This window comes from Artibeus jamaicensis, unplaced genomic scaffold (genome assembly GCF_021234435.1).
Source record: "Artibeus jamaicensis isolate MK-2021 breed Jamaican fruit bat unplaced genomic scaffold, CSHL_Jam_final contig_76, whole genome shotgun sequence".
Classification (NCBI taxonomy): Eukaryota; Metazoa; Chordata; class Mammalia; order Chiroptera; family Phyllostomidae; genus Artibeus; species Artibeus jamaicensis.
The window spans coordinates 10,979,771-10,996,856 of NW_026521954.1; the positions used below are offsets into that span (position 1 = coordinate 10,979,771).

General features: G+C 40.0%; 1 non-coding gene across 1 annotated transcript; it reads left to right on the forward strand.

Annotated features, from left to right (window-relative positions):
* Positions 1 to 7,981: 7,981 nt before the first annotated feature.
* Positions 7,982 to 8,140, forward strand: LOC119044315 (U1 spliceosomal RNA). Its single transcript, XR_005081580.1, has one exon. It is a non-coding gene; the product is annotated as a U1 spliceosomal RNA (small nuclear RNA).
* The last annotated feature ends 8,946 nt before the right edge of the window (positions 8,141 to 17,086 follow it).

A 17,086-nucleotide genomic window follows, 5' to 3' on the forward strand; every position in this document is an offset into this window, starting at 1 on the left:
AGGTGTCCCCATAGGTCATGCAGAACATAAGAGAAGGTATAATGAAGTGAACACTAGGAAAGAAATAAAGAAAACTAATTCCAATTTAAGATCTTCACTATTTAATTTGTGACCTTGAGGAAAACTCAGTGTTGAGCACCATGAAGAGAAGCATGACATAAAACCATTTCACACTTCCATCCAACACAATCCCATAGAACATGACTATGGCAAACTGCTTATTGCTTATTGTATTTGAATTCCTGCTTTTTAATCTATAAATTAGTGGCCATGAGTTGTGAACTCATTAACTGTGATAGCATAATGACACACCTAATATAGTAGTTGACGATCTAAATTCTGTTGATCTTAATTTTCCTGCTTCTCTACCCATTTTCTTTCTGTCTTTTCTTCTATCCTTCCTTTGTACTCTCCTCCCTAAGTTACTTCCATTTTTCCCTATGTTACTATTTATAAAATAAGAATATTAGACTATCTCAGCTCTAAAGTTCCTCCTAGCTCAATGACTCAATGATAGTCTTGGAATGAGTATGGAAGCCTTGGAACCCGGATCATTTGAGAATTTGCACAATTATATAATGGGTGGTGTTCTACCTCCTGTTGGTAACATAATCACTTTGGCCTTGGTATCAGAAGCAACTTAAAAGAGTTTAAAAATGAACTTGAAAATTTGGCTCTCTTCCTATGCCTTAAAGCATATGAAAAATACGGAGATAAACAGTTTTGATCATATTCCCAGATAAGAAACCTGACTCAAAGAGGCCAAAGAGAAATTAGAGAAGCCTAATATTATAGCACCAAAGCCCTTCTCTAAGACTCTGTATATTTCTCTTCAGTAAGGTTACAGGCAGGATATAAGCCCTTAACAAATCAAGCTGATTCATACTATTATCTCGTTTCTAGCAATTATAATTGTCAAAATGCATAAGATATAAAAACTGTTAAAATATCTGAAACAATCAAACTTAAATTGTAACATAAAATTTGATAACTGACAGATCAGAACTTCCATAAAAAATAAACTTCTGTCTTGCTTTTGAATTTTGATTAATCCATTCACTAACATTTTATTAGAAAAGCAAGGGTCTACAAGGTCACAACCAAGTGTTCAGTTTCTCTCCTGCCCCAAGAACATGGTCTGCAAAACAGGGATTCATAAGTTGCTGCTGACATGACCTAAATTGTTCCTTGACTGGTCTTCCTTTAAAATGATCGATTTCATTTATCCAATATGTTGCCAAACATTTAATGAGCTCCCAACTATGTTTCAGATTCTTCATTAAGTGCAAAGAAATGGAGATAAGGAACATCACCTGGCCACAAGAAAGTTAAAGTCATGGTCTCAGCAGAGTGTTGGACTAGTCATAAGAATGTTGGATTTCAAGTTAACTACAAGATTATTTGATGAGTGATGAGGATTTGATGGCCACAAAGAAAAAATAAGTCCAACTTGTGGTGTCAGAGAAGATCAATAGAAAGAGGTAGCACTTCAGCACGTCTAGGATTTAAGAGTTTTTGCTAACAGTGGAAACCGCTGCTAACTCACGTATTCAACAGGGGAACCCACAATCACTAAAGAGATTCATTCAAACAAAGGGATCGACAGTGACAACTTGGAGAGGAAAGCAAGCCCCACAGTGGTCTCCAAAGCAGGAATTTATAGAACTCATCTCTCTGGTAACATGACTGGACTTTGATGATGCCCCAGGTGTGTGTATGTGTGTGTGTGTGTGAGTGTGTGTGTGTGTGCTACCTCATCACTAGTTTCAAAGGCCTAGTTGGGGGTAGGTATCTGTATCTGAACAAGTCATATATGGCCCAAAGGGAAGAAAAATGAAGTTTAATAGTAGCTGGTGAAGACCCAACTCAATACACCAGGTAAAGCAAAAGTAAGTTTTGATTTATGGGTATGTGAAACATGGAGTTTATTCATATAGTATGATTTATTAATTATTGTATTATTTTCCACATGAACAGCTATAAACCTACTTTTGTCCCATCCCGTATTTTGGAGATTCTAAAGGAAAAGCCCTGATCTGAGTCGACAGTCACTTAAAGCCATACCATTATGCCATACCATTGTCTTTTTGACACTCTTCATACTCCCAATGTCCTCAGTATAAAGTTCAAGCAGCTTAATACGGCTGACTAGAACCTTCAAAGGTGCACAAGGCCTTTGCTTATCTTCCTTGTCTTACTGCATCAGACCATATCTTGAAATCTAAACCCCAGCTCTTCCAAACGTTGCTCAGAGGGGCCCCGTGAGTGTGCCCGAGCTCTTTCTATCCGGCAGGCTTTTGCCTGTGCTGAATTAGCACCTGGAAACCTACTAAATTGTCTCCATTCCTCCTTTATCTTGACTGATTTACCTTTATTTTTAGCTCCCAGCCCTGAAATCCTTTCTAACAAGGAGACTTCATTGACTCCTTAAGAATGCTCACTGGAGCTCCCAAGAAACCTACATTTATTCCCATCACATTATAAGTCTACCATCCATCACTAGGATATAAATTGCATCTGTCTCATTTTATATTATATTCTAAGAACCCACCATAGTGTTAGCACATAGTGCTTCCTCCACAATTGTATTTAAATTATTAAAATTAATAGCAGTTTTAAAGCCCAATGTGTATTTATGTGCACATATACTTTTTTCCTTTTTTCTGCAAGTTATGTTTCCTTTCATCAATGCATTATATTCTGATAGAATAATGCTCGGTGTGTAGCTCAATAAATATAGGCTGCAATAAATACCGATGAGAATAATTTTGTGACGTTACAAAATGATACGTTGCACGTACAGCACGGACTCCATGATTACAGAGACCTATGTGCCTGCACCGTCTAGAACAGAGCCTGACACTTCTCACTGAATATACAGGTGAGACAACGATCATTAATGCCACTATGAGATTCATAACCGTACAACTATTCTTATTATAAGCAATTTTTTAAATAATTTAGGCTCAGTCTTACCATAGCAAGCCTTTGTAACTGTGCTGTGACATGATGATACAGTGGTCTGTAGAGTTTCCAAAATGAAAAGTTGCCAATTAAGTTAGCTTTATGGTTTGATACTTCTGTTTCTCTTATATCAGTGATAACTTCATATGGACCAGAAGGAATTAAGCATTTTTTACATATGATAAATATTGATGGGTTTCCTATAGACATATTTATTTTGTCAAACCATTTTTGCTTCTTTTTCAAATATGAATCACAAATACTTATCCTTTTATCTCTCTCAGCTAAATTTAGAAAAGGGAACTTTCAACAACCTTAGCTATGATGAAATGCTAAATTTCTTCTACCTCACTCCCTTCCTTTCTACATTTTATTATCACAGTGGGAAATATTTCACCTATACACCAGTGCCATTGGCCATTTAAAGAATGAGTTCATGTCACTTGATTTTCTGTGAGTGTCTACCTGGCAGGTGAGGCTTCTGTATACATCCATCCTGAGATCACATCCTCAAAGTCAGAGAACAATAATGGTGGAACAAAATCGGCCTTGAGAACAGCAATCTTAAGCTAGCCTTTCCCTTAATAGCATTAGAGGAAAATGCGTGTGATTTCTCCAGCTGAAATGGCAGGCACAAAAGGAAAAGAAAAATTGCTCGAAGTGGCAGGGTCTCTGCTTGTTCAAATTCTCAGAATAGGGCTTAACACGCAGTCTCCTAAAACACTAAATGAGGGGAGAAAGGGGAAAAAAAGTTCTTTTATTGTATTCCCTCTAGAAAGCACAGAGAGACAGATGGCCCAAATGAGAGGGTTCCAGGTCAGACGCGTCCTTAATAATCTATCTCCCTGTGCTCTGACAAAGAAAAGTATGTAGTGAGCTGCGTGACAACCTTGTTCTCCCAGGAGATAGCCCGACAGTGAAGAAACAGAGTTGCCTAAAAATGGCTACAGCTTTGAAAACGTAAGTTGTGATGGTTCATTTTCTTAAGTAATTAACAATAAAGAATCTTTTGTTTTATACTTTGCGCTATTTTTACTTGGGTATAAAACCCCAAGACAAAAGTCCAAAATACTGTGATTCCTCTTTTTTTTTCCTTCTGTTACATAATGAGAGAAGAACAGAGAAACTAGTTTTCCTAGGTCTCTGGGAAATGGACAATGGCAAAAACAGAAGAGAAAGCAGAAACAGCCCATACTGACAGAATGTTAACATCTCAAACAGAACTCATTACGGAGCTCCAGTTTCATGCTTCAACAAGAAAAGACTGACTTGAACTTCAGTTGAGCTCCAGCCTTTCAGATCTTCTAGTCAATACTGCCTGTGAAGTAAGATTCCGGACTAATTAGCACGAACCTTTTAACTATAATCTTCCACCTGATTAGAAGATAAACCAGGTACCTCTTTCAAAGACTCAACACTGACATCCTTTTAGCATTATTAGGGAAAATCCTGGGTAGAGGATTGAATTTTGAAGAATCACTCATCCAATATCAAACTCATTCTTCTGAATATTCTAGAAATGAAGTACGGGAGGAATACGGTGGTGACATAAATCATATCACAATGGAAAGATCTGTTTTCACACCCGACTCTGACAGTATGTGGCCTTAGTCAACTATTGCACCTCACTGAATGGCAGTTTTCTCAGTCTATGTTGTTTTTAAATCTGTGCTTCAGAAGGGTGCTGTGAAGTTTAACTGTCATGGTAAATACAGAACACCGAACACATTCCGTGTTTTTCCTTCCCAAATATTGTGACATTAATATTTGTGAGATGTAAGGAGATGGAAAATGAACCGGAAAAAAACTGGAGCACTCAATTCCTTTTAACTACCGTATTCCCGCAGTATAGACCAGAGAGTGGCCAACGCCAGTCTGCGGCCATGTCTAGGCCGTGCCCGTGACCGCATGGAGAGTTCAATTGGAACCCAGGCAAGAACATGTGTTTGTGTTACTGCTTCTATACTTCAGCGGCAGCTACAACGGAGAGGGTGTGAGGATAATCAAATATTCTCTTCTTAGAAGTTTTTTACCCTTTTAAAAATTTTTTTCACTTACAATTTTCTTTAGCATTATTTTGTATTTGTTTCAGGTGTTCAGCACAGTGGCTAGACTACAGACTCCTCACAAAGAGCTCCTCCCCGACCCCCGTACCTTTTAAGTACCGACCTGGCACCAGCTGCAGCCACGGTGACACTGCTGACCCTGTTCCCTACACTGCACCCCGCATCCCTGTGACTATTTTGTAACCACCAATTTGTGCTTCTTAATCCCTTCACCTTTTTCACCCAGACCTCCAAACCCCTCCCCTATGGCAAGATCTGTCTGTTCTCCGAGTCTGTTTCAGTTCTGTTTGTTCTTATTCTGTTCTTTAGATTCTACGTGAAAGTGAAATCATATGGTATTTGTCTTTCTCCATGTGACATTTCATTTAGCATAACTAGGTCCATCCATGCTGTCGTGACAGGTGGTAAGATTTCATTCTTTTTCATGGCTGAATAATATTCCATCACAAACATGCCCTATTGCTCTTTAGCCTGTCATCTGTTGACGGGCACCGGCAATGCTCTTGCTTTCCCTTCTTGACTGTTGTAAATAACCCTGCAAATAGGTGCATAATCAAATATTCATTCTTGTTTTTTGCCTAGATATAAGAAGTATTTTCTCTAAATACACTAATCATTTATAAATGATATATTCTTGATCCTAATTTTAGTTTTGTTCTGAGTAGATATTCTTGGGCACACATAGTGCCCTTTCTTCCGTGTGTTCCTATCCTTTCATTATATTGTCTCAAAGGGTTTTTATTTTTAATTTGATGATAGATTAGCTTAGTACATCACTCTCTCATTTTGCTTTCCTCCTTTGAGGACTCCTATTACCCATGTGTAATACCTTCCTTACCTGTGTTAAAAATGTCCCACTGTCTCACAAATATTTTCTCTTTCTTTATTTTGTTTACTTTTTAAAGTTTATTCTTGATTACTTTCTATTTTTCAGGGAATTATCTCATGTTTTTTAAGATGACTTCATAAATAACGTTTACTTTTTATTACTTATTTTATATTTTAATATTTCTGATGTTATTTTTCATATCTCATGTGACTTTTCCGATATCTTATAATCATTTTTAAAAGAATAGATTAGAAAAACTAAACCTTTATCTTACATCACTCACAAAAATCAACTCAAATCAATAAAGATGCAAATGTACAATCTGAAACCATGAAACTACTTGACAAAAGAAAGTGAAAAAACTCCTTGACATAGTTCTTGACAGTGACCCTTTGAATATGGCTCTGAAGCACATGTAAAAATATCAAAAATAAATCAATGGAACTACATCAACCTAAAAAGTATCTGGAACAAACAACAAGGTGGAAAGATGACTTACAGACTAGGAAACAGGACTTGCAAAACACATACCTGATAAAGAGTTAATATCTAAAAAAATATAAGGAATTCATACAATTCAAGCAAAAAAGCAAAGAATCAATTAAAATTGATTATGAATCAATTTTAACAAATGAATACACATTTCCAAAGAAGACATACAAAAGGTTAAAAGTATGTGAAAAAAATGCTCTGTATCACTAGTCATTAGGGATACCCAAATCCAAATCATAATGCAATACTATTTCACCCCTGTTAGGACAGCCATCATTCGAAAGACAATCAGTCACAGATGCTGGTGAGAGGAGGGGAGGAGGGAAAGCTCGTGGGCTGTCGGTGGGTTGGAAACTGGCCCAGGGCTTGGGAGGTATTACATACGGACATGGAAACAGATCTTCTTCGTCCTTCTACTCCACTAGCCCATCCTGCTTGAAACACAAAAAAAATAAACATTTTTAAATACACATTTTTTAAATATTTTATTTATTTATCTTTAGAGGGGAAAGGAAGGAGAGGAGAGAGATATCAATGTATGGTTGCCTCTTGTGTGTTCCTTGCTGGGAACTGGCCTGCAACCCAGGCATGTGCCCTGACTGGGAATCAAACCACGATCCTCTGGTTCGCAGGCCCGTGCTCAATCCACTGAGCTACACCAACGAAGGCAAATACACATTTTTCTTCTAAAATAAAATAAAAAACATACATTTTAATTTTTAACTATTTCGCCTCCTTGCACAGAAGAGCTTCTCAAAACATTTCATAATGAAATCTAGTTACTCACTAATTCACTTATATATTCACTTATTCACTTATATATTCACTCATTTATATTTATATTCAGTATTTATTGATCCCTTAACAAAAACTCTGATGCACTAGGTCCTTTGGAGAGGTTAAGCGATGAACAAAATTATTAAAGCCCTTCTCTGATAAATTTTACATCAACTAGGAGAGATAACAAACAAATGAACAATGTATGTCAGGGCATAATAAATGCTATTCAAAAAATAAAGTAAAATAATGACAGAGGTAATAACTGTTGTAGGTAAAAAAAAGTCTCTATAGAAAGATGGGATCAGAGCAAAGACCATAATTAAGGGAGGAAGAAGGAGAGGGATGCAGAGAAGGGGGGAGGGAGGGGGAAGAGAGAGAGACAGAGAGAGGGAGGGAGGTGGATCCGTGACAGCAGCATCACACACTCGTTCACTCACTTCTCAAAAAGATTTTTTTTACGAGTCTACTTTTGGTAACATATTTGTTAAGCACTGAGTATAATATGAGTGAAAGTGTCACTGTTTTGAAGAGGTTCAGAATAATTAATATATCGTAATTGTTTTAGTCATCAGTTGCATAAATGTTTACTGATATTAATGGGAATGACATCCATATTTCAAAAGAAGTAGAAAATAGCCCTGGCTGGTGTAGCTCAGTGGATTGAGTATGGGCCTGCGAACCAGAGGATTGGGGTTCTATTTCCAGTCAGGGCACATGCCTGGGTTGCAGGCCAGTTCCCAGCAGGGGACGCACAAGGGGCAACCATTCATTGATATTTCTCTCCCTCTCTCCTTCCCTTTCCCTGTAAAGATAAATAAATAAAATTATGTTTTTTAAATAAAGTGGAACAATACTTACCTGGAAGGAGAGATACCATGGCCACTAAGGTGGTTTTCTCCCAGCAAGACTCATCCATTGCACTTTAGGTTCACTGATCCCTGCGATTTCTCCAAACACGGGACACTCTGCATAATTTGTGATAGTGGGAGACTGTGTCCACTCTCTCCCTCCTAAAAAAAAAAGTAAAAAAGACACGTGCTTTCTAAAAAACATTTAGAGGAAGAACAACATTTACAGAAAATCTCTGTGTCATAAAGAAGGAAATTCACATCTTATAACTTTTTTCTTTTTACCCCATTGTACTTAAGTCATTTTTAAATTCTTGTGTATTTTTAAAGAGTTGTTATGTAGTTTGAGAACCCAGAGTCATTCTCACCTAGATGTAGTGTTTTTTCCATATTGATTCTTTCTATTTTTTTCCTTCCCCACTAAGATGGAAGTTGCCTTAACACTCCTTCTGAGACTTACAAAACAGAAGTAGTACAAGCAGCGAGAGGGTGGTTGGTCTCTTCTATAGAGACAGGAATCTTGTAATGAGAGCACATAACACAGAGTCTCCCTGAAGGCAGAAGAATAAAGCTTCGCTTTCCAATGCTGCGTGAAATGCTTCACTAATTAGTAGCCCTAAATGTTAGGGGAGAAGGATGAAGGAATAAAAGCCACTTCTATGGTGTTTTGTGTATGATAAAAGTGTTGTATGAAACTTTGCCTCTTGGAAAATGCCACTCTAAAAATCTGGTCCTATAAACCGTTACTTAAGCGGGTTCCTAAAGCTGCAGACTGATTAAAACCCAGCAGGTAAGGCCATAATAAACAAATGCCACCTGCTGCTGGAACAGGTGTTTGTGTCCTCATTTAGTAACAAAATGAAATGAGAAGATGCGGAGAGGTTAGAAGAGACCATTGCAGGGATTATCAGGAGCCTGGCATTGTGTAACTCATTGCAGTTTGTCCTTGAACTTAATGCTGGGGGTTTTGCCACATTAATTGATGATCCCTTGAGGATTACACTTCAATACAATCAAGAAGACCTATATCTTCTCCTGCTATGATTTCCCATGCTCAGTACTTGCATTTTTTTTTTTACCCTTTGTTTGGTGGTTAACCTTTCTTCCCCCTGAGATACTAAGAAATCAGTTATAAGATACAAATTATTGAGAAGAACTACTTATACTTCCTTACAACAAATTAAAAGGAAGTCTTTAACTTATACAGGATAAGTTAAAGAATACATTAGGTTTCATGGCACACTATGGAATTTAATGAGTACCTTTTAAATATAATCCTGTTACGTGACATTAGGCTGTTTTCTCCCGCCACATTTTTCCCCATTTCAATTTCTTACACCTATTCTAACACACTCACCATTGGCTGAAAGGAGGAAAACATGTTACCTACATTGTTTCAGAAATTTTGTGTCCCTCATTTTTTCTTATTGTAATACTCCATGAATAATGTAAATTCATGGAAGTCATTTGAGAGTGATTCTGAGAAAGTTCAACTGGCAGACAAGAAATCTTGGGAGCCAATTATCTCCCAAACATGTTTGCAGAGGTTGTTTCTTTGCCACGAGTCTAAGTTACTTTATAGACATTGTTATAAGATCAAACAAAAGGAAACATGATAATGTTTTGACTATTGCAAAGAGCTCTGTGCACACAAAAGGCAGTTGAAATGGAAGTGTCCTTGGCAGCCCACAAGAAGTAGACACCACATTTGGAAGTAGGTAGTGAGTCACCTGCCAAGGACTCGCAGGTAGAAAGGAGGCTTTGTGACTCTTGAAACCTCTGCCTGGGAACAGGGGGTAAAAATAAATAGCTCTCGGGAGACCACTTGGAAAGCTGATTATTTATGCCCTTCAGTTTTATGGTCAGAGTGACGTCACCTGTGACTCGAACCTGGTATCCTGGAAGACCAAAACACAGCTGGTAGCTGCACCGACAGCTGGGAAAAGGGGAGGTCAAAGCCTTGCCCAAACTTTGTCAAGGCCAGTAGTGTGGATCGCTTGCCTTAGACCAGATTTGGACCATGATTAATAAACAGATGGCATAACAGTATTTTGACCTCATACTTGAGAGTTTCATGGTGGGATGTTTCAGTTAATGCAATGCTTGTTGTTACTATAAAGACATAAGCCTTACACTTTCAGAGACCTAACAAAAACAGAATTTTATTTCTGTTCATATGAAGTCCAATAAGGTAGGAAGGGACTTTCTTCCTTGCAGTCATTTGGGAATACAATGTCTCTCTCTTACATGGCTACTCTAGGCTTTTAAAATTCTTCCCTTTCAGCTGGCCACTGGGGGAGGTATAAATCAGGTCCTTCCCTGGAATCATGAGGTATGCAATCCAAGAACCCATACATGAAGATTGGGGTGTGGCAAAATTGTTCACTCATGTGGAATGCCGTCACATTCCCCTGGGTCACCTCTTTGCTTATCCCACCATTGAAAATCAGGGCCAGAAAGAGAGTCAACATCCAGAGATCCAGTACCATACTAGAGCCCAGTTCAGTCCATCGCCCAGCCAGTTTAGCTTGTGTTCCCAGCTGTGACCTTTAACAACAGATATTAAATACCTGCTGAGGTATTCAGGTTCCCGCCTGGAGCCTGCATATGGACTCCACATGACCTTTGGGATGTGGCTGCTAAGGTCACATGGTTATGGAGAGAGGACACATGCGCATGGGACAAGTGCAAGTCATGAGCTAGAAAGAAAGATAGCTTCTTTGTTCCCCTGGGTTTATATTAGCTTGAGTTTGGGATGGACAAGGTGCTTTTTCAAAAGAATCAATCAGCTCCCCATGCTTTCATGGCCCTTTCATACATCCGCCCCCTAGTTAGACCAACAGGCCCCATTGGCCAAGCACCTTCCCCTGGGCCCCCCAACAATCCAGTACCAAATGAGGGAAAGGACAAGTGTTAATCTGCTTCATAGAGCAACGCTGTGATCCCCTGAGGTGTGAAGCTGTAGTTTTCTGGTGAAGCAAACAAACTCAGGATTCCCAATTTATTAAGCTCAATGTTTGATTCCTTCTGCTCCCTTTCCTTTATTAATAAATAGTTGACTGCCAACAGTAACATTACCCTCTGAAGACCTTGTGATCTCACAGTGGTAAATGAAAGAACATGTCACCTTCTATAACAGCTTTTTGCTGTCAAAAAGGCATAGTCCTGCCTATCCCCAGGCTCACAGGGTCTTTCTAGCTGTTGAAGGAACAAAGAAGCAAAAAGGGAAGGAAAATCTTCAAGCAGGAAAGAGGGATTTTTGCAAAGTCCGGGCCAGTCGGCTGTCAGTGGGAGACAACCTATGCTACGTCTGTCTATATGATGGCAATGCGTAGAACATGGCACTGCTGAACAAGTTAGCATCCTTGTTGTGTTCTGGGCATGACAAGTTTGACAAGAAGGTTCAAAAGGCATACTCCAAAAATTAAACAAATTATAGCAACTAAATTCTGATGAGAGACAACAAACAGGATGTGATAGAGAGAGGTAAGGGCTCATGCTACAGTGCCCTGGATTAAGTCAGAGCAATGGATGCCTGAAGGAAGCCGTGTCACAACTGTCTAAAGCCCCTTGTTCACCACACTTAACTAAAATTACACTGTGGGGGACAGTCTAAGGTATCTCTCCTGGAAAACTGGGCCTTTTCTGTCTGAACCATTTGAGCACAAAAGGGAAAGTAGTTCAAGCGAAGCCAATAGACTGTCCCATACTTCACCAACTCAACCACCCAGTCCTAAAAAAAATGTCAGTACAGCCAAACAATTGAGTCTTATTTCAGACCATAATGCAGATGGGCTTCTAAAGTGAGGCCCATACCATGTAAGAAAGACAAAAAAATGTCTTGAGGTTCCTTTTTTGCCATCTGTCAGGAAAGCAACCTTCATTCCTTACCTTGAAAGACTGCCATGAACCACATGGCCATACAAGATATCACGTCATTTCTACAGTGGACTTTCATTAGCTTTGAAAGTAAATCTCAATTCCTTGTGGCTTTCTGGTGATATCCAGAGTCCAGGCGTGTCTCTTTCAGGCTGGACATTCCAAAGTCGTGGTTAATAAAACCACAAATTGGAAGTTGTTCTTATTGAATTCATGCAAAGAATAATATTGCCACAACTCACTTATTAAGAATTGACAGTTTCTGGGGGGATCAAGTAGGAAGAAAAATATAAAGTGAAAGGAAAACCCTTGTCCTTTTAACTGAGTGAAAAGGACCAAACTCCAATGCTGCATTGGACAACTAAAAGGTAAGTAGTTAGTATTTCATAGATTGACAAACACCCTTCATAACTTTCACAAACATAGGCTTCTCTATTAGCAAACTTTTGAGAGACATACTTTCATAAGACAGTTATTATTAAGCAAAACTCACTGATTTAAAAAGTTCCAGGTGAACGTAGTTCAACTGATTTGCTCAGATAGCTCCTTTCAGAAACCTGCCTTCCAAAAGATGGTTCAGATAAGAGTTCTTGGAGACCAGTCATTTGCATTACAAAGGTAGACTTTGGTTTCATAAATCCAATTATGTATGAGCCCTTTACATGAGGAATGCAGAAAAAATTTCTGCCAGCTGTCAAGTATGCACAGTATGTCAAGTAAGGGTGTCAAGTATGCACCCTTAAAGAGACTTCTCTTGAGGGACTGAGGATGGAGACTGTATTGCCTATGTCTTCTGTGAGAGAAAATGTTCATACTTGTAAAAGGAGATATTGGGTACCTGGGGGGAATATGAGCATCCCCGCATTTCTCTAGCTCTTCTCTTGGGTCACCAGAGCCTAGGTTTGGCATATGACTCTCACCTGCTGGCTTCAGCTTGTACAATGAAACAATACAATTGTCTGGATGTGAAGCCTTCCCAAAGTCAGTGGTGATCAAGCAATGTTTAGATGGGTTTATGTAACTCCACATGAGCAATTCTGATGGACTCTGGCCTTATCTACTGGGCACTGGTGGTTTCCTCCCTCATACCTGCCTGTACGAGTAGAATCTAATATTCCCACTCTCTTGGGTAGAAAAACTCTTAACTGACTTTCAGCAGTTGGACAAGTCCTGGCATCTTCAATTCTTAGAAGGCCTGCGAAGTGGAGGCAGCCTCCCCTAGAAAGGGTGGGAGTATTCCCCATTAACCTGTCCAGCCAGAGGTTTAACACCTGGGACCCTGGGGCCAATTATATTGGCCAATTATACTAGGGAGGGATTAATAAACATTTAGTCAGTCTCCAAGATCAGTTAGGCTTTCATACTTACTAGGTATACCTGTAAGATCATAAATGAGAACTAGGAGCTTGGTGTCCTAGAAGCACAGACAAGGAGATCTGCTTGTAGGAGAAGCTAAGATTTACTGGTCTTAAGGCCATGAGGCTGTGCCTTCAGCTGCAAACATACATATAGCTGTACTCAATGCATACAACTGGGGGCTTGAGTGACTGCCAGAAGAGGGGGGATCCCCAAACCTCATTCTGGGTGGCTGACCCGAGTGTGGTCTGAGCCACAGATAGCAGGCCTGTGCTTCTGCTTAGCTGCAGGAGGCAGGGAGCTTACATCATCTGAGTAGCAGGAATCTGTCAGGAAAAGGCCAGAGGGGAACTGAGGTGTGTGCCTGTATGGTTCACAGCTTGGCTAGGCTCGGCATTGGCTGAGGGAAATCCCCCATTCTGTGTGCCTGGTTGGGTCCCTGCTGAGGGTGGGGATGTAGCAGTTGTGTGTGCTTGGGGTTTAGTACCCCAGAAATAACATTCAAGGCAGCAATGAGTGTGGAGCCAGGAAATGGAGCAGTAGATGAGACCAGAATAGGAGTGCTGGAAGCTGCTGGGCTGGTCACACCCTAAGGTCCCCCCAGTGACTGGTGTGAGAGAGCTGGCTGCTCCTGGGACCTGAGCAAACCATGATGGATGCAGGGAGTAAGAAGGGACTGGAGATGTGTGCCCACAATGCAAACAGCTCAGCTGGGCACTGCACTTCAGAAAGGTCCCCTCTCCTGCATGTTTGAATGGTGTGCACAAATGGCAAATGGGGAAGAAAGGTTTCACGAACTAGAAGCAAAACCCATAGCAGTGGATGTGTGCAAATCCGCCACACTCTTTATTCCTTAGCTCCAACCAGCTTCCTGCCCTGCATGGGCGGCCAGCTTGGAAACCTCACTAAGAACAGAGTGTGGCTGCTTTGCTTCTCTGGGGCTACCAGAAAGACCCCAGGAGAAGGTACAGAAAAGCAGGCCCTGCCGTAACTGCACACCAGTCCATGGGCAGTGGATGTGGCTGAGGCTGAGTTTCCTTAACTCACACCCATGAAGCTGGTGTGCAGGGGAGGAGGATTCTGGATTTGAGTTTGAAGTGGTAGTAACAGAGAGCAGAGAAAAGAAAGTGGAAAACCCACAAAAGCATCAGTAAAGGCAAGAAAGAGAAATGGTCAACAAAATCCCCAGCCTGGGCAGTGGGATTTCAAGCTCTCACCATGATCCATGTCCACATCTTCTCTCTCCTCCTGGCTGGCTTGCTAAATGCTGCTGATGGAAATGAGGCTCTTCCACGGGATCATGAGAAAAGCATCCCAAGGACCCACACACAGGAAATTGTGATGAGGCGTGGTTTATTTGGGTGAAAATAGAAGCTGACCTTTGGGTTTCTAATTCCTCCCTCCCTCTATTCTGCCATGAAAAAAGTCCAACTGTGTCCTCAGCAAGGTCAAAGCAAAAGCCAGTGTCCAGAGTTTAAAGCTTATTGCTTTCAAAACTTAGTGCTTAATGCTTAGTGCTTTTGGAGCCCGCCCATATGCCGTGAGCCCTGGTAGCTGCTGGCCCCACAGGATCAAGTGGTCCTGGGTGAGAACACATGAACAAATGAGGAAAGCGCATTACTGAGTGGGTGGAAGCGAGAGCAAGCGCCCTTGTTCCTCTGATAGTGTGTAGTATTATTTGGGTTTGGGATGGAGCAGGTGCTTTTTGAAAAGAACCGATCAAGTTCCCAAACTTTCCTGAGCCTTTGATAGGTCCACCCTATTTAGACAGGCCTCTTTAGTCAAGCACTTCCTCCTGTGCCACTCATGCCTGCCCCCCCCCCCCCCCCCCCCCCCCGCCACCACAATCTGGTACTGCGGGAGGGAAGGGAGGAGTGTTAGTCCTTAGCTGAGAAATTCTATGACCCTCTGGGGCATGAAGCTGCAGCTTCCTGGTGAGGCAGGCTCATGCTACCCAGTTTGTTAAGTTCAGAGCCCTCCTTCGGTGACAAAGGCATATCTAGTTATTCTCTCTGCTCTGTAAATGCTGTGTGCTGGGACTTGTCTTATCCCATGACTCCCCATAAGTACAAGTGGGGTGTCCCAAAATGTAATGTCTGGCTAAGTTGCAACTTCCAAGAAGCAACTCTCCATTTGGGAGCAGAACACACCTCTTGGTGGTTAGCTATTGCTATCTTCTATAACAAAGCATAAACTAATAAAAGGGATTTCTAGGTGCTTGATAGTTAATGAATATATAAATCATTCAGGAGAGAAAAGTCCTTAAGAGAATGCATGTGTGAAATGCTCTGCAGTTAAGCATGTGAGTGAATTTCCAAGAAATTCAGTATAACACCATTGTAAGAAAAAGTCAACGTTAAAAGTTTTCTCCAGCCAAAATAAACATTTAGGTTCCTGCCAGCCCATTCATTCCTTTCCTGATCCCTATACTCTTCTCCTTTTTTTCTTTCCCCTCACCCTTACCCTGAGGCCCTATACAGTGCTGGTAGCAAAATGTAGAAGAGAGAGAAATAAAAGTGGAGAGAGGGTAGGTTACCCAACTTCTCTCTCCCCCACTACAGTCCTACTGTCTTCTTAGAATAAAGATTAGGAGTAGCTTGCAATACACTTTAAGATTTTGTTCTATTATTAATATATACTGGCATAAACATTAATTACAGCCCAGAGGAGTTTTGATTACTTGAAAATTAAAAAATAAGACTAATATTTCATTTGCATCATCAGCATGGAAATACACTGCCCTGGGAATGTATTTAAAGTATAGTAAAAAAAAAAAAAAGTTGATTTAAAATTATACACCATAAATTTGCTTCCTAAATCAAAAAATTGCATAAGTTAGAGGTACTGTCTTGACTACATTGAGACAACCTTTCACGGGTATATGAAGTTTAAGGTTGTACTTGATCAATTTTCCTGTTAGATAATTACTGGTTTTATTACCCATGTTATTTATTAATAGTATAAAATTATTATTGAATATACTTTTCTTCCATTGCACAAAGTGAACATCATTTAATCTTTGGTGACTTATGATCTTGCAAAGTTTCAGAATCACTTTAAAGTAACATAATTAGCCCTGGCTGGTGTAGCTCAGTGGACTGAGTGCAGGCCTGAAAAGTGCAGGGTCACGGGTTCGATTACCAGTCAGGGCACATGTTTAGGTTGTGGGCCAGGTCCCCAGTATGGGGCATGCAAGAGGCACCCACACATTGATGTTTCTCTCCCTGTCTTTCTCCTTCCCTCCCCCTTTCTCTAAAAAAATAAATAAATAAAATCTTTAAAAAAATTAAAAAGTAACATAATTAGAGAAGAGTAGGACATGTTAGAAAAATTGGTTTTCGCATTTAGAATTTTCTGACATATCCCTTCTTCTTCTCCAGGTAGCGTTAATCAATCTTTGTGCCTTAACTATATAACTCGTACATACCTGTTTTTGTTGTTGGACTTGAACATTTTGAAGGCAGTGGTCTTCAAATTCCCTTATCTTCAACAATACCTGGTATATAGAAGGTCTGGTAAGGAGACTCACTGCTTTGAAAAAGACAATGAAAATTAAGGTTTTACAATAAATCCATGAAATTACCTCTTTTTTTCTCTTAACAAATTACTTTTCTCTCAGAAGTGGAACACAGAAAAAATTAGTTCATCAGGGCTTCTAGATCTTAACTCCCTATTAATCAAAGTTTTAAGGGATATAGATATAGAAGAGAGATAAAGACTTTGACAAGATGTCATTCTTGATATCAAAATAAAGGTTAATGTATTAAAAAGTCCCTACAGAAGAGACCATATGGGAGATACATGTTAAAAGTTTTCCCTACATAATTCAGAATCCTATGCTTCTTTCTCCTTTACCTGGCAATTCCAAAGTG